The 25,570-nt window shown below is 48.3% G+C and overlaps 1 long non-coding RNA gene across 1 annotated transcript in view; it reads right to left on the bottom strand.

The window, feature by feature from the left end:
- LOC119391089 (uncharacterized) overlaps positions 1-25,570 on the bottom strand; it is a 303,791-nt gene that overhangs the window by 178,364 nt on the left and 99,857 nt on the right. The window contains exons 16-17 of the long non-coding RNA XR_007415559.1: positions 10,579-10,655; positions 6,120-6,208 (exon numbers count right to left, since the gene is read on the bottom strand). This is a non-coding gene — a long non-coding RNA (uncharacterized LOC119391089). The remainder of the gene's footprint in view (positions 1-6,119; positions 6,209-10,578; positions 10,656-25,570) is intronic.

The raw sequence follows: 25,570 nt of genomic DNA, 5'->3' as shown, positions 1-25,570 counted from the left end.
AGCGTAGGATCTCGCCAAGCCTCAAAATATGTGAATTGCGCTACGAGTGGGTGTTTTAAAGGCCCACCCATTACAAAATGTTCAGACATATTTAATCATCAGCCGCAAAAGCATGAAGAATGTGAGCAGCTGCGTAGGTTCGCGTGTTGCCTTACGGACGCGTAGTGGGCCCTTCACCGATTCGCGAAAGAAATAATTATGGCGTAGCGGACAACTGCATTTGCAGTAGACTTTCTGGGATAGTTTGAAACGGCCAACGTTAAGGGCACAGTCGGTCGTTTCCTCACGGCACGGTTGAGGCATGCTCCGAAAACCGAAGCCAGAGAAGGCGATGCGCACGGGTCCCGATTACGCTATCGCGTTCTGCCCTTGAAGGCGAAGCTCAAGCGTCCTCCATTTTTTTGTACGTGTTCTGCGATAGAATTGAACAGAACGAAACGTAACGAGAGGACGACACGGAGCCGCACGGGATTGGCCGAGGCTCGTCTGGTGGTCAGACGTGGGAATAGCAACCGGAAATGGCAGTGCTGTGAAGCATTTTTGCAAGGAATCACAGCACGGACGGAGGCACCGTTTCGTCCGATAGAACGGATGTATAGCGGTCTCCGTACGACTTGGACTCAATCAAAACGTTAGCGCTAGGGTCGGAGAATTGAATTATCCTGCTTTATGTTTGGCTTACTCCAATCCCACGCCAATAGTTTGCGAAATCACAACCATCCCCCCACCACCCAGTGTGGATGGATGGATGGATGGATGCTATGAGCATCCCCTTTATAACGGGGCCGTTTTTTGTCGAGCGTGGTGGCATGTGCGCCACCACACTCTACAAAAAGCACTTCTTTTGAAATTGGTCCAATGCCTTGTCAACATCGATTAAATCGATGTTACCATAAAAAAACATTCACATCCCAGCTCCCTGCCCCTTACGGCAGAGACCCTTCTATGGCCACCAATACTAACAGTCTCTTAGTTATTTCTATTGCGAAAGTGGTCAGCATACCATGGTTGTCCCTAAAACCCATGGTTTTGCGTAGGCTCGTTCCCAAACATACACCTGGGTGGTATCTCCACATTCAATCAGAACATGCTCCGTCGTTTCCTTAGCTTCCTCACAGCGTATACAGAATCGCGCTTTATAACTACGCGTTCTAAGGCACGTGGATGGATGCATGGATTCTATGAGCGTATCCTTCATAACAGGGCGGTGACAAGTGTGCCACCAGGCTCGAAAAAAACTTTCATTTTTTCTTTTTTTTTGTGGCCTAATGCCTCTACTTCGATAAAGTCGATCTTACGACAGGAAAAAAAAACGGAAATTATCAGCCCAGTTCTCTGCCCTTTACGGCAGACTGTCCTTATTTTTTTCCAATATTTATTTTTTGCCCTTTCTCTATAATTTTCTGCCACCAATACTCTAACAGTCTCTTATTTCAATCGCGGGTGTGTTCAGTTTTCACTGTAGTCCCTAAAATCCCAAGGCTTCATGTAGGCTCGTGCCCAAACGTACACCTGGGTGGATATCTCCACATTCAATAAGAAGAGGCTCCGATGTTTCCTTATCTACTCCGCATCATGTGCATTGTTCTTTACAAAATCTCGCGTTATAAGTACGCGTTCTAAGGCAACCCGACCTCGCTTCATACAGTAAAGCGTTTGCCCTTGAATTATCTTAAAATGCTTCCCTCCTTATTTAATTTTTGCCCTTTCGGTGGTTATTCAAGCCGGTTTTTTCTCCGTAGCTGTCGCCCAGGAAATCCTCTCCGCCGTTAAGCGAAAAGTTACTTTTCGCTTAACGGCGGAGAGGATTTCGGCGGAGAGGAAAAGAGGATTTAACGGCGGAGAGGAAAAGTTACTTTTCCCAGTACCTGCACTCCAGCGTTCTTTCACGTATCTACTTTCTAGCACTAAAATTGTCTCGTAATAACCCCATGGTTCTAAGTTTCGCGTAAACGCTGCGAGAAGATTTTATAATAGCTTTATTAAGGCGCGCTACATGGCTGAGTAAACGTCGATATGCCATATCAGTTAACGTTACAAACAAAATGTTACGTATTTTCTGTTTATACGCAAAACTCATAAGCACTTAAGAGCTGCTTCTGCATGTTACACGTACAATACAGACACGCAAATTGTACATGTTTTTCACAGCGACTATGTAGGACCCCCTAAAACTGCTGCCGGTTTTATCGCACTGTTCAGGCCCCGTGTTGATATATTGGAACCGCTGCAATGTTAGCTACGCTTCTAAGCACAGCGCATGCGCGACGGGGAAGGCTGATTCATGAGATTTGTCCCACCAAATAAGCCAAAGGCTATGAGGGACGCCGAGCAGTGACGGGCTCCGGACAGCTTTGACTGCCTGACGTGCTTGCTCGCCAAGCTTCTTACGCTCGCGCCTTGTCCGTTGTCGGTGGCCTGTACACTAGTTCTCATTGGTCCCGCCATAGGCGCAGCTGCGCTCTCCGGTGATTTCAAGAATGATCACTAGATGGAGCGCCACCGCTCAAGGCGGCGCATACCACCCTAGGCGCGTGCGCTAGTTAGATAGGTGACAGCTAGAGGGCCGCGCCTCTCGTTGGGCGTAGAGTCACTGGAAAATTTGAGAGTACCGCAAAGGTAGGCTGCACGCGGGCAACATTGGGCGGCGGCGGCCATTTCCCTTCCGGACCGTGCAGCGCGTTGCTAGCGTGTGTTGAGAAGTGACTGATCTTTTCGCCTCGATGCCGTGTTACGGTCGGCGTAACTTCAATATGTGTGTGTGTGTGTTTCTTCAAAAGGATATCAGAAGTGATTTCGAGTCATCGAGAGCCATGAATCGACTGCGCGGTAAGCGGTGTAGCTAATGAAACGTGCGGCGAATGTTGCCATGTGCTCGCGAACTCTCATCGTGGCTTCATCGGTCTCTTTTGGTTTCACGGCCGGGTGTGTTCGCAAGGTCCGGAGCTGTATAGTTGCATTAGCGTAATGACTGTGCGAGATGCCATTTACTTCGACAATTGGTGAATGTTGACTGTTTGCGCTAGCTTTGCAGTCGGTGTTCAGGTTCATTTCGTAACACATTCCAGAACATTATCGAACATTCAGCATTGCGTCCTTCGACTGATCGCTGACGCATACCTTACTTGCGCACCATGCTTGCTGTTCAGCTGGGTGTTATCTGTAATAGAAGTGGTGTGTGTACGGTAAGTGGAAGTTGTGCGTGAAGTATATGTCTCGGTTCGGAACGCCAGCAGCCGAACGCACGGGCGAATCGGCGTGCGGTAGGTAAGGTGCATCTTATTTTGCCAATACATTGTCATTTCTTAACAGATAGGTAGAAAATAGGCCATCGAAATATGATTGACGTCACTACTCAGTTGTTTGATTTCCTATTTATTGTCTCCTTAATATTCCCAACGTTGCAGTGCATTTGCAAATATTTTGCTGTGTTCCGACAAAGTTTTTTTTTCTTTTCTTTTGCGTTGCCAGCGCGTAAGCAGCTGGGGTTCGGCTTCTGCAGTGCTTTTAATTTTAACCTTTTTTTTGGTAATGCACTCTTGTTGAAACTTCCTCGACGCAGTGCTTTATGTTATTTTGATCAGAAATAGCAAATCCCGAAACCTTTTAACGCGCATGCTACTGCAATACAGTATGTATATAGATCTGGGGCTCGCATGAAATCGATTCCCTCAATGCGTGGGAGGATAAGCCGATTTTATTATTCTTTTTTTTTTTGCTGTGACCATTTCTCACCCACTAAACAGTATTGCAAGGGTACGCCCGGCGCAATGCAGCATTACCAACATTTAAAAAAAATAAAGTACGCCTAATAACATTGCCTTGTACCAACTTTATCAACAGAGTTCCACGCTTCAGTTTTGCGCAGTGGCAAATGATCATGCGACAATTGCGTTCAAGGTATACAGTAAACAGTTATTTTAATAAGTTTCGATTTCGCTGTCGTGCGCGACACGCTTATAACTCGAAATGCATGCACAATCTGTTCAACAGATCGAGATATAAACAGCCGAGCAAATAGAAAGGTACGTAGTATGCTGAACATAGCGAACAGAAAAGGTGAAGTATCCTGTTGCATGAGAGCTTTTCCAGCAAAGTTTGTGTAGTTCACTACAGAAAGGAGTGTTCTTCGAGGGGGGCGAATTCATTTCGCGGCCAACTATGCAGCCACGTACAACGACGCTCTTTGACGTAATGTTTCCCACACGAAATGCAAAAATATACGAAATTCCCGGAGTAGCTCCAGCAACGTTCGTTTACTGGTGAGCTACTCTCTGGCATCTGCATGACGCGTTTAAAAAAGCGACGAAGTACTTCTAGGGACCGTGGTACTTCTAAATGTCCGGCCGCGCTCTGCATTCAACGCAACTGCACCCAAAGCGCTTGGAAGGGATATGGAGGCGAGAGCTCACGTGATGCGAGTAAGCCAATCGCGTCGGCGGCGGCGCGCGGAAAACAGATGCGATACTCTGAAATTTTTCTGGTGACTCCTAAAAAAACTTGTCCACCGTTTTCAAGAGATCAGCTGTTACATCATCCTCATCAGCTTTTTTCACTATTTGCATTCCCTCCAATGCTTTGCTTACTCCCTTTGTCATTACTGGCTTGATGTATAATACTTCAGTACTACTGCCATTATCGTCGTGGCTGTCCAGGCTAATGTACAGACGTCTGTAGAACTCTTCAGCTACCTTAACTATCTTATCCCTATTGGGCGTGACATTGCCTTCGTTCTATCTCAGTGTACATATCTGGTTTTCTGCCAGTGCCCATTTTTCTCTTCACCGCTTTTCGGCTTCGTCCGCTCTTCAGAGCATGTTCAATTCTGTCCGTATTATGCCTTTTTATGTCGGACACTTTACGCCTGTTGATTAGCTTTGAAGGCTCTACGAGTTCTATTCTGTCAGGCTAGATGCTTTGATGCTTTGCTTTTTCATAATGAAGTCTATCGTGTCCTGGGAGAGCTCACCAGTGTCTTGTCTGACGACCGTGCCTCCCACTTCTGTTGCACGCTGTGTAGTCATACTGGTAAGGTTATCCTTCATTCCGTGAGTGTTCAGGCCAGCTTCCTGGGTTACAACCGTCTATGGGTTCTGTAGCCAGATCCTGTATTCTGTACTTTCCGTTTAAGCGCAGGATCATTCAATAGTATCACGCAGTTAGCCTTAGAAATGAAAGGCCGGATAGACATCAGTCTTAGTGAGCGCAAGAAACGCAAAAGCCTGCGAGACGAAACCACACTTACCGCCGCGCGCCCACGCACGTGCAGATGTGTGAGCGATAGCCTAAAAAAATCTTGGAAGGAAACTAAAGGTTAATGACACTTCGGGCATCGGCGCAGGGTGGCAGCACTTGGCTGGGCACAAAAAAAGTTTGAAAACTGGCGCAATTTCCAAACATGCAGACGCGGCAACTTACATGTACGGTATCCCACATTTGGGGACATGTTTGCGGAACTCACGCAAACACCCGAGTAATGTAAATGCAATTACACGGGTTGTCCTGCATTTCACCTCATCCAGACGTGGCCGAATAAGGCTGGGAACCGAACCCACGTCCTCGAGCTTAGCAGCGTGGTGACTTACGTGCTTAGCTACCAAGGTGGGAGAATTTGAACACGGACATTAGTATCGCACTAAATCGATTCTAAAGCGGGCGATTGATCGAGGGCTCGTTTCTAATGGAACCAACAGAATGAAGCTAAGGAGGGTATACAGCACTATAATTGTATGTTTTACCTGTCGTATAGTAACTATGAAGTAAAAGGAAATGAATTATAGTGAGTGAGAAATCAGCTTGCCGCTGCCGGGGATCGACGCTACAGGCTTCGGATGACGCGTCCCATGCTCTACCAATTGAACTACAGCGGCGGTCGCTTTCCCATTCACTTTATCTATTAGGTATGTCAGTGTAATCCTCGGAGTGTTAGCCAGAGCTGTTCGCAGCCAATATGGCGAACGATGTGCGGCACAACTCTGACAGCTTCGGCCACGTGCGTCACTAAGAATGGCAAGTGGAATATAAACCCTTGGTCAGTACAAAAAGGTTGGAAAGTGGAGGTTGGGTGAAGTGTGAAGTGTGAAGATGTTTGCAATAGAGTGTTGTAAATGAAAACCTACCTGGCCTGCTGGCACAGGGTGTTCAGGATGGCTCACGGATAGGTAGCCTGCCAGCAGGCCGGTCACCTCGTGCCACACGTACAGCAAGTCTGCGTTTTTTACAGAAAACAGCAGTTGTCAAGCGAAGGCACTGGTTGGTCAGCACTGAGATATATACCCCCCAGAGTGCATCCAAACGACAGAGCAAAACGTGTAGTGGTAGAATGCCTGCTTAGGGCTACAATGCCGTTGATTTGTTTTTACCAGCAAAGTGCCCGTGTTTTGTGAGTTGAGTAAAAAGTGTGGTTCCAATAGTCACCAGAAGATATTTTCGTTCAGAAGCACATTGCGAATTTAAAAAAAATGCAACAGTAGTATGTAGCTGGCTGAGGCATACTAGCGCAAGGAATAAAACGACGGACACAAGAAAGAAGATGAAAACAAGCGCTTTCATTGTGTTCGTCGTTTAATTCCTTGTGCTATTATATCTCAGCCAGTTATGTCTAATATGTCTCAGCCAACTAGCCCAACATTTAATTCTTTTATAGTAATATGTACCTCTGGGCAAATAGCCTTAAAATTCTCGAGCTTTCCTTACTAGCGAGTACTTGGCTACCAACAACCCACAACCGTCTGGCACACCAATCCGCCTTTTTCGCGATGCCACAGCGCACTCGCCCTTCCCCTAGAGGAATGTCGCGAAACGCCTCTTGATCTCGGAGGCTTTCGTTCTGGCGATACCAGTTGCACCGGCCCCTACCAAAATGGCGGAGGGCAGCACAGGAAAACGTAAATGGTGAATTCCACGAAGTTGTTTTGCTAGTTTTCTTTAAAGTCATGCATACGTCCACCCAATAGGTTTTCCCATTTATGGACATGTCTTTTCAGCACGGCTTATATTTTCTGATTTGACACGATACGGGCAAGCTCTGGCATGTTTGCGCTTTGTATTTCGCACTAAGGACTAATAGAATAGTAAATCTATCAGGGCTTTTTCAATCTGATGGTAGACCGTACTGCGTCCAAGCCACATAAGCAAGCATGTGAATGTTCCTCATCAGGCTTTCAACATTTCAATTAAAAACTGCGAATGAGGCCACTTGTGTTTTCTATGGCTTTCTAAGGTTGTACCTAACAAAGCGCGCCCCCTCGAACCATTACCCTTCTTTAGTTTACCTTATTTTAAGAAGTTAGATATGACCTCGTACTCGTAGGGTGCCGCTCTTGCAGCATAGAGAAGCGACGGTGACTGGGCATAATTGGCGAGGCCAGCTAATCTAGAAGATGACCAAGATTGTTGCTATTGTAAGCGAGTGGCTACTGGAAATACATAATTAAATTTTACGTATTAGTATACGGTTAGTTATATGTATATGCCCGCTGCATCCTGAAAGGTCTGCGTATCATAACAGTTTCAATAACCCCTTTCGTCAACTCCAATATAAATGTTCACAACGCTCGATCAGTTACCAAACCTGACCATTTTATGATGCCATAAAAGTTAACGTTATTTTATAACATAAAGGATTTCGCATATACATTTGAAAATCCATTCTGCCTCTGGCACCAAGCAACACTGGCTGTCACACACACAGGGGGCCTTAGAATTACCTACAAGGAAAATTGGTGGGGGACGCTGTTGTACGACGAAAATTATTCGAAAGAATCAGCGAATTAGGCACCGTTCTCGGACAGCACCAACGCCTTGAAAGTCTTTCGTCTGTCATAGTGGTTCGCTCAAGGTGTTGAAGTTTGAGTTCCAGCCGTGTGGAGCGTCCGCGAAATTGGCGAAGCGGGTGAGAGCAAAGCGAAGAGAGGGGGAAAGCATAGCAGAGCAGAGCAAGGCATTGCTAAGAGAGGGAGAGGAGCAGCCGAGCAGGGCCGCCTCCCAGTCCTCTCGGGTTGGGAGGATTGAGCCGGCATGCCCATACCATGTGGCAGGTGTCAGCCACCTCACAGTACTGGCAGAGGCCGGAAGATTCTAAATGTTGAGCACTGCCGGGTACAGTAGCGCATTAGTGAATATTCGGAGAATTCTCTCGTCCGCCTCTTCAAACTATTGCAGGACGCAGGAAAGCGGTGGTAGGAGTGCCAATAATGTGTTATTACATCTTTAATAAAATCTCAGGATAGTTTTCTTGTGGATCAGCAGGGTCACCGGTGGGCGAGGCAGTGGTCCGGGGAATGAAGCGCGCGGCGGCGGCAGCGTGCGCTGCCTGCCAGGCAATGAGGCAGCGCCTTGATCTCTCCCTCCCTCCGCACACTCTTCACGGGAAGTGTTTGATAAATATATCTCGTGTCAGTCGTGTCTTTCAATAAAAATGTCCTTAGTGGATTGCAAACAATCATAACATGTATTTGAAAGTACGAGATCAAAAGGCACCTCGTAGATCAATTGTGTGAGATATTGGTGTTGAAAAGCATCGACACCATGGTCAAAGAAGCTAATTAGAGGCCCACGGACTCACCCGGACTCAGACACAGGTCGAGCCGTGAGTATGAGTGAGTCAGTCCACGTGAGTAATATTTTGGTGAGTTTGAGTCCGAGTGAGTCTCGCTGAGAAAATTTTTAGTGAGTCTCGGTCCAGGTGAGTCCGGCTGCGGAAAATTTTGGTAGTACGAGTCCAAAAGAGACTTAAGAGCAAAATATTTCTTGAGTGAGTCTGGGTGAGCTCCAGTTTTTCTGCCGACCTATGCTGGTGACATTGGCTATCCCGCCGCAGTGGTCTAGTGGTTGCGGCGCTCGACTGCTGTCCCGGAGGTCGCGGGATCGAATCCCGGCGGAGGCGGCTGCATTTTTGGTGGAGGCGAAAATGTTTTAGGCCCGTGTACTTTGCTTTAGGTGCATGTTAAAGAAGCCCAGGGGGTCGAAATTTCCGGAGCCCTCCACTACGGCGTCCCTCATAATCATACCGTGGTTTTGGGATGTCAAACCCCAGAAATTATTGGTGACATTGGCTAGACCATGATTAATTCAAAACACGATACATTCTATCCGTATTATTGCCTTTTTATGTCGGACACTTTACGCGTGTTCATTAGCTTTGAAATCTCTACGACACTTTACGCCTGTTGATTAGCTTTGAAAGCTCTACCAGTTCCATTCTCTCAGGCTAGATGCTTTCATGCTTTGCTTTCTCATAATGACGTATATCGTCTTCTGAGAGAGCTCACCAGCGTCTTGTCTGACGACCGTACCTCCCACTTCTCTTGCACGCTGTGTAGTGATACTGGTAAGGTTATTATTCATTCCGTGAATGTTCAGGCCAGCTTCCTGGGTGACAACCGTCTACGAGTTCTGCAGCCAGATCCTGTATTCTGTACTTTCCGTTTTAGTGCAGAATCATTCACTAGTATCACGCAGTTACCCTTAGAAATTAAAGACTGGATAGACATCAGTCTTAGTGAGCGCAACAAACGCAAAGAGCCTGCGACACGAAACCACATTTACCACCGCGCGGCCACGCACGTGCAGATGTGTGAGCGACAGCCTTAAAAAATAAACAAAAGGTTAATGGCACTTCGGGCATCGGGCAGGGTGGCAGCACTTGCTGGGCACAAAAAAGTTTGAAAACTGGCGCAATTTCGAAACATGCAGACGCGGCACCGTACATGTACGGTGTCGACCATTTGGGGACTTGTTTGCGGAACTCGCCCAACACCCGAGTAATTGTAAATGCAATTACGCGGGTATCCTTGCATTTCACCATCATCCAGACGTGCCCAAATAAGCCTGGGAACCGAACCCACGTCCTCGAGCTTAGCAGCGCGGTTACTTACGTGCTTAGCTTCCAAGGTGGGATAATATGAACACAGACAGCAGTATCGCACTAAATCGATTCTAAAGAGGGGGATTGATCGATGGCTCGTTTCTAATGGAACCAACAGAATGAAGCTAAGGAGGGTATAGGGGACTATAATTGTATGTTTTAACTGTCGTATAGTAATTATGAAGTAAAATGAAATGAATTAAAGCGAGCGAGAAATCAACTTGACGCAACTAGGGATCGAACCTACAGCCTTCGGATGACGCGTCCCATGCTGTACCAATTGAACTACAGCGGCGGTCGCTTTCCCATTCACTTTATCGGGTAGGTATGTCAGTGTAACCCTCGGAGTGTTAGCCAGAGCTGTTCGCAGCCAATACGGCGAACGATGTGCGGCAGAACTCTGACAGCTTCGGCCACGTGCGTCACTAAGAATGACAAGTGGAATATAAACCCTTAGTCACTACCAGGGGCGTAGCCAGAAATTTTTTCGGGGGAGGGGGGGTGGTTCAACCATACTTTATGTACATATACTCGTGCATGCGTTTGTATGTGTGCGTGTATATATTTCGGGGGGGGGGTTTGAACGCCCCCCCCCCAACTCCCCCCTTGGCTACGCCCTTGGTCACTTCAGAAAGCTTGGAAAGTAGAGGTTGGGAAAACGTGTAAAGTGTGAAGACGTTTGCAATAGAGTGTTGTAAATAAAAACCTACCTGGCCTGCTGGCACAGGGTGTTCAGGATGGTAGTCTGCCAGCAGGCCGGTCACCTCGTGCCACACGTACAGCAAGTCTGCGTTTTTACAGAAAAGAGCAGTTGTCAAGCTTGTGAACACCAAGGCACTGCTTGGTCAACACTGAAATATATACCCCCCAGAGTGCAGCCAAACAACAGAGCAAAACGTGTAGTGGTAGAATGCCTGCTTAGGGCTACAATGCCGTTGATATGTTTTTACCAGCAAAGAGCCTGTGTTTTGTGACTTGATTAAAAAGTGTAGTTCCAATATTCACCAGAAGATATTTTCGTTCACAAGCACATTGCGAATTTAAAAAAAATTGTAACAGTATTATGTGGATGGCTGAGTCATACTAGCGCAAGGAATAAAACGACGGACACAAGAAAGAAGACGAAGAGAAGCGCTTTCGTTGTGTTTGTCGTTTCATTCCTTGTGCTATTATATCTCAGCCACTTATGTCTAATATGTCTCAGCCAACTAGCCCAACATTTAATTCTTTTATAGTAATATGTACCTCTGGGCAAACAGTCTTAAACATTCTGGAGCTTTTCCTTACTAGCGGGTACTTGGCTACCAACAACTGACGACCGTCTAGACAAAGACAACTGGCACACCATTCCGCCTTTTTCACGATGCCACAGCGTACGCGCCCTTACCCTAGCGGTAAAGTCGCGAAACGCCTCTTGATCTGGGAGGCTTTCGTTCTGGCGATACCACTTCTCCCGGCCCCTAACAAGAGCCTACCAAAACGGCAGGGGGCAGCACAGGGAAACGTAAATGGTGGATCCCACGAAATCTGTTTTGCTAGTTTTCTTTAAAGTCATGCATACGTCCACCCAATAGATTTTCCGATTTATGGACATGTCTTTTCAGCACGGCTTATTATTTCTGACTTGTTTGCATGTTTGCATTTGCATTTCACTGTCAGGACTAATAGAATAGGAAATCTATCTGGGCCTTTTCAATCTGATGCTACACTACTGCGTCCAAGCCGCATAAGCAAGCATGTGAGTGTTCCTCATCAGGCTTTCAACATTTCAATTAAAAATCCGCGAATGATGGCCACTTATGTTTTCTATGGCTTGATAAGGTTGTTCCTAACAAAGCGGGCGCCTCGAACTGTTCCCCTTCTTTAGTTTACCTTATCTTAAGAAGTTAGACATGACCTCGTACTCATACGATGCCGCTCTTGTAGTTGCTAAGCATAGTGAAGCGACGGTGACTGGGCATAATTGACGATGCCAGCTAATCTAGAAGGTGCGCCAGGATTGTTGCTATTGTAAAGCGAGCGGTTCCTGGAAATACATAACTAATCTTTATATAATAGCATACGGTTATTTACAATATATATGCCACTGCATCCTGAAAGGTCTGCGTATCATACTTCAAGTTTGAATAACCCCTTTCATCAGCTCCAATAAAAAAAATATTCACAACGCTTGATCAGTTACCAAACCGGACCATTTTATGATGGAATAAAAGTTGATGTTATTTTATGACATACAGGATTTCGCCATATACATTTGAAAATTCATTCTTCGTGTGTCACAAATTCTGGCACCAAGCAACACTGGCTGTCCCACCCACACAGTGTCTTAGAATTACCTGCAAGGAAAATTGGTGCGGGACGCTGTTGTCGAAAGACAATTCTTCGACACAATCAGCGAAGTGGCACCGTTCTCGGAGAGCATCTACACCTTAAAAGTGTTTAGTCTACCATAGTGGTTCAACCAAGCTGTTGAAGTTCGAGTTCCAGCCGTGCCGAGCGTCCGCGAAATTGGCGAAGCGGGTGAGGGCAAAGCGAAGAGAGTGGGAAAGCATAGCAGAGCAGAGCAAGGCATTGCTAAGAGAGAGAGAGGAGCAGCCGGGCAGGGCCGCCTTTCAGTCCTCTCGGGTTAGGTTGGGGTTGGGGGGGGGGTTAAATATGGATTGAGCTGGCATGCCCGTCGCATGTGGTAGGTGTCAGCCATCTCACAATACTGGCAGAAATCATGTTTGAGCACTGCCGGGCACAGTAGCGTATTAGTGAATAGCCGAAGAATTCTCTCGTCCGCCTTCTTGAACTCTTGCAGGGCGCAGGAAAGCGGTGGTGGGAGTCCCCAATAATGGGTTGTGTCAAGACGTTTATTAACGGGCACTCAGCGACGGCGCACGGCAGCGACATTCCAAGCGGGGCCGACTCTCTGCACGAGGGGCGTGCTCTCATAGAAGAGAACGACCCACTGGAAGGCGCTCGAGAGGACGACCCATTACTGAGGAGGAACGCTTCGCTACAATTACCCCGGCTACGAAAAGGGAGCCGCCTGGCGACCTAGCAACTTGTCACTATGAGCGGGTCATGGTAGGGCTTCAGGCGCGCCACGTTGACAGTTCGGACGGCGCATGTCCGAAGATGGGTCGATGGGTTCGATCAGGTAGTTCACCGGGGATGTGCGTTCGACGACACGGTAGGGGCCTTCGTATTTGGGCAGTAGTTTGGAAGAGAGGCCAGGTGCAGTGGTAGGAACCGAGAGCCTACGAGCGCTCCAGGAAGGAACGTGGACGCAGAACTGGTGGTGTCACCGCGAATGCTTTTCTGCCGCTCTTGGCTACGCGTAGTAAAGGTTTTGGAGAGCTCGCGGACACTCCTCAGCAAGTCTGGCTGTGGCAGAAATAGGCGCACATTCAGATCGATCCGGCTTGTAGGGAAGGATTGTGTCATTGGTGTGCGACGGGTGCCTGCCATACAATAAGAAAAACGGTGAGAACCAGTAGTGCTCTGAGGAGCGGTATTGTAGGCGTACGTGACGAAGGGCAGAATCACATCCCAATTCGTGTGGTCGGCGGCGACGTACATCGAGAGCATGTCGCCTAGCGTGCGGTTGAAGCGTTCGGTGAGGCCATTCGTCTGCGGGTGGTAAGCAGTAGTTTTGCGGTGGAACAACGGTGGACTCTTTGAGAATGGCTTCGACCACTTCCGACAAGAAGATACGGCCTCGATCACTGAGCAGCTCCTGGGGTGGACAGTGACGCAGCATGAATCGGTGGAGCAGGAAGGAGGCCACATCGCTCGCTGTAGCCGCAGGGAGGGCAGCAGTTTCAGCGTATCGCGTGAGATGGTCTACAGCGACGATGGCCCAGCGGTTACCAGCGGACGTCAGGGGAGGTGGCCCATATAAATCGATGCCAACGCGCCCAAACGGTCGGTCAGGGCAAGGTAGAGGTTGCAGGCCTACTGGCGACAGGTGCGTTGAAGTTTTGCGGCGCTGATAATCGATGCAGGAGCGAACGAACTTCTCCCACATAGCGGTAACGTTGGCGAAATGCGGTGGCGAAAAAGTAACGTTGGCGAATGCGGTGGTAGGTTTTCGATACCCCAGACTGTGCACACTGCGGATCAGAGTGGAACGACTCGAATATGTTATAACGCAGACTGCGGGGTATTACTAGTAGCCACTGGCGGCCGTCACCGTTGTAATTGCGTCGGTGGAGCAGGTCGTCGCGAACGGCGAAATGGTGGGCTTGACGACGCAACAAGCGAGTCGATGGTGTGGGCGATGGATAAGTCAGGAAGTCTATTAGTGAGGCAATCCATTGATCCTTGCGCTGCTCGGGTAGCGATGGTGTGAATATCGATGGAAGAAACGACAAAGTGAGATGCTGAGTTGTGGCATTGTCGTCAGGCAAGGGAGAGCGCGACAGGGCGTCGGCGTCAGCATGCTGACGTCCGTTGCGGTACAGCACGCGGATGTCGTAGTCTTGCAGGCGAAGTGCCCAACGGGCAAGACGGCCTGAGGGATCCTTCAATGACTACAACCAGCACAGTGCATGATGGTCTGGTGACGACATCAAATGGGCGACAATACAAATAAGGTCGGAACTTTGTAAGGGCCCAAATGATTGCCAGGCATTCTTTCTCCGTGACGGTGTAGTTGGTCTCTGCTTTAGTAAGCGTGCGACTTGCATATGCGACGACATATTCCGGGAACCGAGGTTTGCGCTGCGCAAGGACAGCACCGAGGCCAACACCGCTGGCGTCCGTGTGTACCTCTGTAGGGGCCGTAGGGTCGTAGTGGCGTAAAATGGGAGGAGACGTCAACAAACGACGGAGCTTTGCGAAAGCGTCGTCGCACTCTGACGACCACGAATTGAGGGGCCCGTTACTTCCAAGGAGATTCGTCAGCGGTGATAATAATTGCGAAGTTTCGGATGAAGCGCCGAAAGTAGGAGCAGAGTCTTACGAAACTGCGCAGTTCTTTGACGGACGTAGGTTTGGGGAACTCTGTCACGGCCCGAAGCTTGGCTGGATCTGGAAGGATGCCGTCCTTGGAGACCACGTCCACGTATCCTAGTATCGTCAGCTGCCGTGCTGCAAATCGGGACTTCTTGAGATTCAGTTGTAGCCCGGCGTCGCTCAAGCGCGTCAAAACCTGCCGCAGGCGTGAAGGTGTGTTGAGAAGTCCGGGGCGAAAACGACGACGTCGTCGAGGTAGCATAGGCACGTGTGCCATTTCAAGTTGCGCAGAACGGTATCCATCATGCGCTCAAAGGTCGCGGCGCATTGCACAGCCCAAACGGCATGACGTTGAATTCGTACAAGCCGTCGGGTGTGACAAACACTGTCTTCAGTCGAGCGTCATCAGCTATGGGGACTTGGCAGTACCCTGAGCGCAAATCGAGCGATGAAAAGAACTCTGCTCCTTGCAGGCTGTCAATGGCATCGTCTATTCGAGGTAGGGGATAATGTCCTTACGGGTGATCTTATTGAGTCGTCGGTAGTCCACACAGAACCGCACAGAGCCGTCCTTCTTCGCAACGAGAACGACAGGAGACGCCCCACGGGCTGTTTGAGGGTCGAATAACATCGCGGCGAAGCATGTCTTCGACTTGCTCGGTAAATTACACGACGCTCTGTTGGCGACACGCGATATGGACGTTGCCGCAGTGGTGGTTGGGCGCCAGTGTCGATGCGATGCGTGACAGCAGACGTGGCGGCCGAGAGAAGTTTGCGCTACATCGAACGAAGAACGAAATTCTTCGAACAGGCATAGAAGCTGGGAACGCTCGACCGGCGTAAGGTGTTCAGCAATCCGAGGCACCGAAATAAATCAGCGGGTGACAAATCAGATGTGGAAACAGCACTGAGCGAATGGGAGCTGGCGCAGTGCGTGTCACCCGGTGCCGTCATAACTTGTGCATCTTCGAGGGCTTCAGCCCTCGAAGATGCACAACAAAAATATCGGTGTCGCCCTGAATGACTTGCACGGTCGCAAATGGCACCAACAATCCTTTCTAGTGAAGACGCGGTCAGATGGAGAGAGGAGTGCAACGGCGTCAGCGAGGACCGGTACAGCAGACTGACACAGCCGTTGACGAGTTTGCAGGAAGTGTGGTGTCGTCTTTGACGAGTACCTTGGTCGCAGCCGGTGGACTGTCCGCCGGCGTCAAATCTGAGAATGGTGAGAGTTCTATTTCGGCTGGTGCGCAACGAATTACGGCGGCGTTACGGCGAGGAAATCCCATCCAGGATGACGTCGTGAGAGCATGAGGAAATTATGATGAATTCGATGGCGTACAGGCGTTCTGAATCATGACACGGGCTGTGCACACCGCTGTCGGGTGAATACTGAGAGCGCTGGCTGTACGGAGGGAGAGCCCGGAAAGTGGCGTCGTCACTTTTCGTAGTAGTCGGCTAATTTAGCGTCCATAACGGAAACGGCAGCTCCAGTGTCTACAAGGGCCGATGTGCGCACACCATCTACAAACACGTCTACTACGTTGATGGGCTTTGCTGAGGGCTTTGGCTGTTCGATAGCGTTGCAGCCCTTGCCTCTTGGACTGCGACGACTAGTTTTCCTGGTCTCGTGCGACCGCACGAGGCCGCATCGGTGACAGTGCAGCGCGTCGTGGGGACGGCGAACGACGGGTATATGGACCTGGGCGTGACGTCGGTGACATAGGCGGCAGCGGGTCATAATACGGGCGGCTTGACTGGTTGGTGACGGCTCAACCGATTCGAGCGGCTGCACGCGGTTGCAATAGCGGGCGACGTGACCGGCGCAACCGCACGCAAAGCAGATCGGCGGTTGTCGGAAGTGCGCCATCGGTTTGCCGGGCTAGGTCCCATCACGTGGCAGGACGCGAGGGACGGGGCGGCTGCTGATATAACGACTGCATGGTGGGCTGGAGTCAGGGCGTATGGATGATGTCGGCGTATGCTGCCGGCACACTCGCTTCGAAGGCCTGAGGCCTGGTGACGGCTCCAGCGTCTGACGGCTCCAGCGTATGTTAGCGGGGGCACCACAGGGAGCGCTGGGGGTGTCCTGGCTGCAACTTGCGGCGTAAACTGAGCGGCGCAGACGCCGGAGGGGGCTGGTGTATTCGGCATAACCTCCGCGATTTGCTGCTCAATAGCCCGGCGTAGGGGAGGCAGCAGTGTGGTCGACGACTGTACAAATCCTGCTGGTGAGAGAAGGCAGTAAGGAGAACTGGCGGGCAATTTCCTCCCGCACGAATGACTTGATTTCGGCGAGTAAGACGGAGTGGTCCGACACGGCCGACAAGCCAGCGAGATCGGCGTCGCGTGATGGAGGTCGACGCGTCATCAGCCGCTGCCGGCGCAGCTCCTCGTAGCTTTGGCACAGCGTGATGACCTCTGCCACAGTGCGAGGGTTTGTTGGCGAGTAGCATGGTGAAGGCATTGGTCGTCATGACGTTCATGACGTTCCGGATCTTGTCGGCTTCAGACATGGTTGTGTTGGCTTCCTTGCACAAGTCGAGCACGTCTTCAATATAGCTCGTGAAAGACTCGCGAAACTGTAGGGCTCGTTCACGTAAACGCTGTTCGGCTTGCAGCTTGCGAACGGCAGGGCGGCCGAACACGTCGATGAGGAGGTCTTGAAAGCGGACCACGTAGCGAAATCGGATGCGTGGTTTGTTGTACCATAGACTTCCACACCCGCGAGGTAGAAAACGAGGTTGCTCAGTTTGCCTGGCTCGTCCCATTTATTGGGGACGCTACACGCTCGTAGATCGCGAGCCAGTCCTCGACGTCGGTGCCACCCGCGCCGGTGAAGATAGGAGGGTCGCGGATGCGGGGGACACCCGGACATGGCGTCGGTGCAAGAGGAGGCGTTTGCTGGGCGGCGTCTTGAGTCATGGTAGCAGGCACGGTACGGGATCGACGCTCCAAGGGCATCGAATGCGGACCGTAGTGTTTAAAGGGCACGCACTCTCCACCAAATTGTCAAGACGTTTATTAACGGGCACTCAGCGACGGCGTACGGCAGCGACAGTCAAAGCGGGGCCGACTCTCTGCACGAGGGGCGTGCTCTCAGAGAAGAGAACGACCCACTGGAAGACGCTCGAGAGGAACGACCCATTACTGAGTAGGAACGCTTCGCTACAGATGTTACATATTTAAAAGTAAGGAGAGGAGGGCTTTCTTCTGAATCAGATGGGTCATCGGTGGGCGAGGCAGGGGGCCGCGTGGAATGAGTGCGCGGGCGGCAGCGTGCGCTGCCTCTGTCTGCCAGGCCCTGATGGCCGGTAGTCCAGATTAGTGAACGGGGAGAAGGTATCCTACCCTGGGACAGGGGTCGAAGATATTTCTCGCGTGAGGGGCAGTTCGTTGAAATAAAACGAGTGCATCGAATGCTCAATGTTAGTTCTCGTGTGCGACAAGGAACTGTGTTGGGCCACTGTTATTCCCTTATATATGTAAATGATTTAGTACAAGCATCCCTGATTCAGTGTCTTTTAAACTTCTTGCGGATGATTGTGTTGTGTTTAAAAAGATAACCTGCTCTGAAGCCATATCTATTACAGCAAACTTACGCAACATTCATGCTGGTGCGTAGCATGGGACATGGAATTAAACGCTGATTAAAAGAGTGCTCATAATATAACACGGAAAACTAATTCTTGGTGGTTACCTACAATATCATGGCTCCCCATACAATCAGTAACAGAGTATAAGTATTTAGGGACATAGGCGTGCGCAGAGGGGGGCGCTAATAACCCAAGAGGAGGGGGCGCAAAATCTGCCCTATACATTGATTTAGTAGGGTGGGGGGGCGCTCTGATGAACCTCTGCCCCCCCCCCCCGCCTGGTGGGGAACCCTGCGCACGCCTATGTTTAGGGATCACTCTTTCTGGTGATATGACGTGGCGGGCACATATTTCGCCCATTTGCACTTAAGCTTTTCGGAAACTGCGCTTTTTTTAAAAAGGGGAAGCTTGCAAAGGCAACTGCGCATGTTAAACGTCCAGTGTGTAATGCTATTATTAGACCGAAATTGGAGTATACATCCGTTTTCTGAGATCCGTACAATATATATAATACAAAAGATTAGATTCACCAACTAAACTCATGAAAGCTCCTAAGACCCCCCCTCCCCCATTGTTCGTTTGCGAAGCAGACAATTTTATGAAGCCCTTGAACACCATTTGTCGTGTTGAATGTTACATCATTGAAACTTATATTACTTGTCGTGCGAGTGTTGTAAACTATGTCTGCTGTTTTTAGTTCTTTGTTAAATATCGTACTAGCGAAACTGACGTATTGGATGTAGTGCCGGTCTTGTTATAAATTATTTCTGTGCTGTTCTCCTTTGTAATTCCACTCCTGGCCAATGCGACAGCTGTTTAATGCGACCATTTCTAAGTATGCGATTCGAAATCCTGGTCTAGCTCCGCACTATTGTGCGTCGGAAGCGTGTGCGGAACCTATATTCACTTAGGCGTGCACTATATATATATGAATGCCTGCACACGCTCTAAAGGAATGCTGTCACCTCATTTATCGCACTAGACGAAGGTAGCAAGAGGAACACACCTTTTCTCTCTCAAAATGGATAGCTGAAAAGCGTTTGGTTGCTATGAGCAGCGCTCCACATCTCGTCACTCTGTACAATCTAATGCAGAATGCGCGCAGGCGCTGACTGAAGCTGCTCGAACACACACAGTCAAGCCAGCGCGTGTCTATTTGAAGATGATGATAACGAGTTATTCAATACTGGCACGAACAGCGGTCGAGGATGTGAAAAGCACAATAATGATATTACAAGCTAATAATTATTGTGAGAACGATGTATCGAATGCAGGGGTCTGCACTGAATACATCGGGGGATTGTACGGGTATCTGATTAGTGGACTGTGCACAATGAACAAGCGATGTCAAGAGAAGATGGATGAGACGTGCACTTGTGCTTTAGGCGGCGACGAATAATAACCAAGCACGACAACAGGCAGCGCAAGAAACAAATGAAAGGGGAAAAATTCCGAAATATCCCACTCATTGTGGGTTCTGTTTCTTGCAAAGCAACCAGAGAGGAGGTGCCTATGCAGCATTTTTGGCTTTCAATTGAGACATTTCCTGTACAGGGTGGCCAGTTTTCCTAAAACAATTTGTCCACCGTTTTCAAGAGATCAGCTGTTACATCATTCTCACCAGCTTTTTTCACTATTTGCATTCCCTACAATGCGTTCCTTACTTCCTCTGTCATTACTGGCTGGATGTATAATACTTCAGTAGTAGTGCCATTATCGCCCTGATTGTCCAGGCCATGGTGTTAGAAGTACAGGTGGAACGACGCAGCACCGGCGCCATGCGCTCGCTGCGTCGAACTTCGGTTCCTCCGCGCCGTCACGCCGCGAGATGGCAGGAGAAGTCAAGAGGCTCACAGCGGCGCGCGCCGGCCTCTCTTCGGACAAAGCCACGGTGACGAAGCAGTTGTCGCCACATTGCTTCCTCGTTTAATTCTTTTTGTGCGATGGCAGGTCATGCTATTCGAGTGAGAAAGCCGTGAAATGGGCAAAAAGTGTTTTGTGCCGCGGTGCAACTCTGTGTACAAGACCTGCACTGAAAAGTCGATTTTTCCTCACCCCGAGATGCGGAACGCCTGAATGTTTGGCGCCATGCGATTCCGCGCAAGGACCGCGTGCTGCAGTCGACTGAATACATGTGCGAGAAGCACTTCGAGCCGAGGTACATAACGAAGACGTGGGAAGCAGTGTACAAAGGGCACGTTCTTGTGAGCACATCACGAAAGGCGGCTCTGGTTTATGACGCCGTGCCGACGAAGTATTGAGTTCATCGTCTTGAGTTCATCCACGCCGTGAGTTGGCCTTTTTTTTAACACCTACGTTCGTGTGCAGTCTTTCTCTCTCCGTGCGAAAGCTACGCTTGTTAACAATGAGAATATCTGGGGTTTTACGTGCTGAGACCACGTTATGATTATGAGGCACGCCGTAGCAGAGCTCCACAAATTTCGGCAATGTGGTGTTATTTAACATGCACTTACATCGTAGAGTACACGGGTCTCTAGCATGCCGCCTCCATCAAAATGCGACCGCCGCGGCTGGGATCGAACTAGGGAACTTCGGTCAGCAGCCGAGTACCGTAACCGGTGTACCATTGCGGTTGACTGGCTACGCCCGTAAAGACTCCGCACACCGCGATCGACGTGTTCCTTGAAAGACGAAGTAGTAACGCTGTCTTCGGGTGACTATGCGAGACATAAACAGTGAAATATATTCCTCAGTTGGCAACAGGGAATAATCGGAAACATATCCACCATTCATAATGTCTCCCCTTCTCGCAGTGCCAAACCAGGATGCTTTTTCATATCCTTCGTCGGTGCCTCAAACTTAGCTGCTGGCATTCGCTAAAATTCAGTATTTTATGCACGGCCAGCTAAAAAGTCGTATTCGTGACACATTTTTTTATCCGCGATCAACGACCGCAAATTACTTCGAATGTTCGCGACAGCAAAGACGGTGTGCATTTTCTGTTGTAATACTACGGCTAATGCGGTATTTTTTCTAACTATCTAAACTATATACTTCTACAAATAGAACTAATTTTTGTCATATTTCAGCGTGACATCACTGTCACATCTTTAATTGTCCGAATGAGGAAAGCATATGTTGAATTTGCCACCGCCAACCTTCGCGGTGGCAAATTCAACATATTCAACAGGTAGCGGCTGTATCGTCCAAATTTCGATTTATTCGAAGCTATTATTTATTTATTTATTTTTGCGCTCGTTATAGCGAGAACGCACAGTTTTTTATTCATTTCGAGGGGCGGTCGCGGCTCCGAAGCGACCACGCCTGATACCGCTCTTGAGCCACCAGTACTGTAGCGCCATCTAGGGCCCTGTGAACAAGACGCCACAAACCGCGGACAGAAGTTCGCCGCTTCCGGAGGCGTCGTCTTCCACCTATAATACTTCTAACACCGTGGCAAAAGCGTTTGTGCGAGGTGTTCGAAGCTCAATAAAACTGCAATTTTTCTGCCATTTACGCCTCAAGAAATTCGACAAAATGTTCTGTTTGTACTTTTTCCCTCATAATACTGCGCTATGTATGAATATCTGAGTAATGAATACTTATTCTACAGAGGGTATACTTTGTGCTAAAATATTTTAAGACCACTGATGTTTCGAAATCTTACGAGAAAGAGAAAATCGTCATTTTGATCCACATTGAAATGCAATTTACACCGCGTGGTGCTCCAATTAAAGTCAGCTTCATAATCGATAGCAATGAATAGTTCAATCAAGTTTTATTATGATTTGTTTTAGGAAGAAAATATTTTGAAATTCCACATTCAAAGCAAATGAATAGTTGAACCAGACACCGGAAGCCAGACACAGGAACTTACATGGCATTAGAATAAAGAAGTTTTATTATGATTTGTTTTAGGGAAGAAAAATATAAGGCATTTGAAATTCCACATTCACGGCTATCTTCCCATTTGATCATACGGCTTTAAATTAATTTTAAAGCTTCAGTTGTAATTAATATAACGCGTCCTCAAAAACAACACTTGGTATCTTTAACTACAACAGTTCATCATTGCAACACTCATAATTTAATCCGATATACCAAATAAATCAACCTCTTGGGTCTTGGTATACCCCCCCCCAAAAAACTACAAATGAACCAGACACATTTATTAAACGGAAGTCCCGAATGGTTTGAGTTTTTTTTTTTTCAGACAAGAATAGGAAACAGGAACAATATAATTAGCCTGCAAAAACAAAGACGAAGGAATTACCTACTAAAAAGTGGAGAAGCATTAGAATAAAAAGAACTTTTGGTAATAACGCGAATGGCCTGATTCTGAATGTGCTGCACTGTGGACAAATGGTCTTAGGTGTGTTATTCACGTTCGGGACTCTCCGAAGCACAATTGCGATTTGTATTGCCGACTCCTCAAGCACAAGTAGGCGTTGAAGTAACCCCTCAAGGCGACTGGACTCCAGTTCCACGTCTACGATTTGCTCTTTCAGACACTACCTTTGAACTGTACATACTGTACTGTACCCACAAACAAAAGATGCGGTTTGCACTCCCGCATTGAAGATCCCATCTTACAGTCCGGTTGAAGACTTCTGGTTTCACTGATACAAACGGCAAAAGGCATCGCCTATGTGATTATTCACCGGATATCACTAAAATGGAAACGTTTGAAAAACACTATTTGAGATGCAATCAAGCTTCGTTCCCAAGATTTCAATTACTTGTGTTCCGACAAGAAACGCGAATTGAAGCTTTTACAAAAGAGAAGAAATGACCGAATTTGAATGTCCTGTGGCAGTTGAAATTCAGTGATATGTACAGTTGAAAAGGACGCTCATATGTAGCGCTCGTGCAGCATTTGTTCATCCCAAAAGGTCCGAACCTGTTCAGGGAAGACCTGTAGCCGCGGCTCTCGAATTGCTTTTGCATCAAGGTATAAGAACCTTTTGACAACTTTTGTCTCAAAGACCGAGGTTTCCGTACCCCAGCTAGTGTCGGTTCTCAAACGGACCAAGGGCAGAAAATGTGCCTTACGATTGTACATTTGTGGACACCTGGGCGTTCAGTGTTACTGTTAAGGGCATTTTCTGACAGAAAACTCCAAGTCCTGCAGAATAAATGATGGTCAATGGGCACTTGCGGTATACAAGGGAGCCCTTTTGGGGAGTTTTAAAAACCATGAACCGAATTCCAAGTGGGTTTAAAATTAAGTTGTTTAAAAGTTACCACTTCACGATCAACAACAGATGGTAATAATAATATTACTTGACCTCTCTAGTCCATACAAACAGGTGTGCCGCAAGGTCTTATTAGGTTCTTTACCTACTATACAGAAGTGAGTGCCACTAGGGCTAACAACTGAAGAGATGCTTATGTATGCTGACAACACCGCCCTAATTATAACTGGTAAAAATCTTTCAGAGATAGAAGACCAAATAAATACTGAACTAGGGGCCAAACTTGCTGATTGGTTTGCTGCTAACAGGCTTCCGATTAATGTAACACCCCCCCCCCCCCCCCAAAAAAATACATGTTCTTCCACTTCTGTACAAATCAGACTCCCCATTTTTTCACTGAGAATTCCTTCGAGAGAAAAAGAAAAAGTCACAAGATTGAATTTCACTCTTTATTAATGGGAATAATTATTGTAGCTGAGAAGTGCCCGTTTTTTTGTTTTTTTCTGCGCCAGCTGTGTACGAAGTTCACGCTATCGCGAGCTGGCGGGAAGTTTTTTGCAGACAAAAGTTGTATATTTCTTTTTCAGACAAAAACCTTTGCAAAAAATGAGGAATGGTGACCGGGACATCGTGTTGTCTTATTGGACACTCACGGAAGCTGCACCTGTCCATCTTCGGTGGGAAATAGGTACCTATACTGAAAAAGACGCTTATTGCATTATTGAGAAGTTAGCAAACTCTTATTGTTAACCACTACTGTTGCTAATTTCTTTTCTGTTTCATTTGTAACTTTCCTCCCCACATACTACTTCGGGAACCAGGCAGGTAACACATAAAGAAAATAGTGTGTATTACTGCAGCCAGAGTGACGGTTGAGGCCGGTGCGGAGCTGCGAGATTGCGGTCCTTGCTCCTCTGGCGGGAGTCGAGTCCGTCGGTAAAAGCAAGCCCGCGGTCAAGCAGGGCAGCTAGTTGACGACGAGCATTCGAGTAGCTTGAGCTGCCCATGCCATCATAGGCCACAACATCCACACAGGAAACAGGAAAAGGTGGTAGCATTTACGAAGAGCCAGGTTGGCCCCACTCAGAACACCACGAGCACAGTATCAGGCTACCCGCCTCACTGAAATCTACAGGACCTTTGAAGAGACAAGGTTAGTGAGATGCCTTTGGGCAAAAGAGATACCCTTCACATTGAGAAAGGCCTATAAGCACTCTTCAAGCTCTGAAACCAGTCACCGCAACCTTTGCACTGCGGTTGCTACGCTTTTGGTAATATCTGATAACTAAGCCACATCTAAAAGATCAAGCGCCTTAGCAAGATTTTACAACTTGTGCTGCACCATGATGACATTAGCATGAGAATGTACTTCTAAATCAGTGGGGACAGGGGCGAAACAGCTGCTGAAGATTGAAAAATACATTGCCAGCTTGCTAAGCTTCCCACAGTGCTAAAATGGAAGAAAAGGACAACGGGGCAAAAGCACTTCTTGATCCTCTTCTTTAGTCCTAATAGTTTTTTTTTTTCCTATTCCTCGCACACTAAACAAGTGAAAAAAAGACATGGCACTGAAATGGGGAGAGTTGCATAAGTGATGCGATCGATAGAAGAAGGTGGAAAGGTGCCTCAAGAATTTCCAGTTGTCCCATACTAAACTGAAGTGGCCACTGCCCTCTACTGTCTACATCGTCCACTGCACGACGACGAGGACCTCTCCCAATGATTCGGACGCAGGCCTCCCTGTGAAGCCGATTCCATGTTATGCCTGCAAATTTCTTATTTTTGTCGTCTACGAACCCTTTCCGCCCCTGAAACCTGTCCAGGTTCATTTTCCTCTTAACGATAACTAGGATATCTGCCGCCCCTCTGATCTCTAATCCACTGTCTTTCTGTCTCTCAGTTTTCTGTCTGTCAGGTTTTGGACCACTGCAGGCGGCGTGGTTCTCAACTTGTTCTCCCAGTTCAGACCACGCATGGTAGCTTCTAAGAAAAATACCAAGAGGTCA

Source organism: Rhipicephalus sanguineus, chromosome 1 (genome assembly GCF_013339695.2).
Source record: "Rhipicephalus sanguineus isolate Rsan-2018 chromosome 1, BIME_Rsan_1.4, whole genome shotgun sequence".
In the NCBI taxonomy this organism is placed as follows: domain Eukaryota; kingdom Metazoa; phylum Arthropoda; class Arachnida; order Ixodida; family Ixodidae; genus Rhipicephalus; species Rhipicephalus sanguineus.
The sequence above is the reverse complement of the archived record's forward strand: the minus strand, read 5'-3'. Positions and strand labels throughout refer to the sequence as shown.